This window comes from Mirounga leonina, unplaced genomic scaffold (assembly GCF_011800145.1).
Source record: "Mirounga leonina isolate KUSES-001 unplaced genomic scaffold, KU_Mleo_1.0 Mir_153, whole genome shotgun sequence".
In the NCBI taxonomy this organism is placed as follows: domain Eukaryota; kingdom Metazoa; phylum Chordata; class Mammalia; order Carnivora; family Phocidae; genus Mirounga; species Mirounga leonina.
Genome location: NW_023270387.1, coordinates 38035144 through 38036524, shown reverse-complemented (window position 1 = coordinate 38036524; position 1381 = coordinate 38035144). Strand labels below are relative to the sequence as shown.

Sequence of the window (1381 nt, the reverse complement as noted above, 5' to 3'; positions counted from 1 at the left end):
CGCGCCGCGCCGCCGCGCCGCTCCCTGCCCACCTGCCCGCGGGCGCCGGCGCCGCTCACCTCCTCCCGTGCCGCCGCCGCCGCCGCCGCCACTGCCGGGAATACGTGGCAGTGGCCGCCGCCGCTCGTGCTCCCCGCCTCGCCTCGCCTCGCCTCTCCTCTCGGCGCCCGCGCGGGCGGCTCCGGCGCGCTGGACCGCAGCGCCAGGCGCCCTCTGCCGCCGGGAAGCCGAATCCTCTCGCCCTAACCCTAACTCGCCCGCCGCCCCCGCCCGGACCTCGGCCGCAGCCCACCGCCTTCGCCCCCGCCCCCGGCCCCCGGCCCCCGGCCCGGCCCCGCCCCCACGCTCGCCTCCGAGCCGGTTCCGGTCCCGCGTGCCGGGCCCGGGCCGCCGCCGCCTCCAGGGAGCCTGCCCTGACCACCCAGCCGCTAGGCGCCGCCGGTACAGGTCATCCTCGGGCTGACACATTTCCTGCTCTGGGACTGCGTCGCCCACGAGGCAGTACAGTCGGAGAGCCGGGGGGGGCAGCCAAACACCACGTCTCTCGCGTTCACCATTCTCCCCGCTAGGGCTAGGTTAGCGCCCTGCCTGGATTACCGGAGTGCGCAATAAACACTTGTTGAGGGAGCGAAAGAGTGAATGAATGAGTAGAGATTTCTGCAGCTCTCCACAGGAGGCTTTTAAACCTCAAGCGGACGGATATCTTGACCTGGATTTGTTTTTGTAAATTACACAGGCACGTGCTTGGCTTCGCTTGAATAAATAGGATTCACAGTTTCCCACCTCAGACCAGCACCGAAGCCGCGCAAAGCCCACAGCTAAATGTTATTCGGGGCATTTAGTCAAATAGAGTTAGGTTTTGGATCTACTACTTACAAGCCGGGAAATCTCCGGAAAGCTAATCTCCCTGGGCATGGTTACCTCATCTATAAATTAAGAATAATAAAATCTTCGTCAGATGCGTTGTTGTGAGCATCAGATGAGATCATGCGTTGTATGTAAAGCGCTTTGCCCAGCTGCCCCCCCCCATACACACACAAACGCCCTGTAGACTGTAGTATCTAAAATGGTCGCTATTTTTTTTTTAAGATTTTATTTATTTATTTGATAGAGACACAGCGAGAGAGGGAACACAAGCAGGGGGAGGGGGAGAGGGAGAAGCAGGCTTCCCGCCGAGCAGGGAGCCCGATGCGGGGCTCGATCCCAGGACCCTGGGATCATGCATGACCTGAGCCGAAGGCAGACGCTTAACGACTGAGCCACCCAGGCGCCCCTAAAATGGTCGCTATTTTTAGTATTATTACTGATCTAGTAGTAGGAAAAACTACAGGCAAAATGTAAAAAAAAAAAAAAAAATGGCCACCTTTCACCTGAGGACAAC

The 1381-nt window shown here is 59.9% G+C and overlaps 1 long non-coding RNA gene across 2 annotated transcripts in view; it reads right to left on the bottom strand.

Moving 5' to 3' along the window:
- The window catches only part of LOC118013448, a 71480-nt gene extending 71230 nt beyond the window's left edge, over positions 1-250 (bottom strand). Inside the window, exon 1 of one of the 2 annotated variants that reach the window (XR_004680027.1) lies at positions 60-250. This is a non-coding gene — a long non-coding RNA (uncharacterized LOC118013448). Of the gene's footprint in view, positions 1-32 lie in introns of both variants that reach the window. The other variant, XR_004680029.1, reaches the window with a different exon arrangement.
- Positions 251-1381: the final 1131 nt, after the last annotated feature.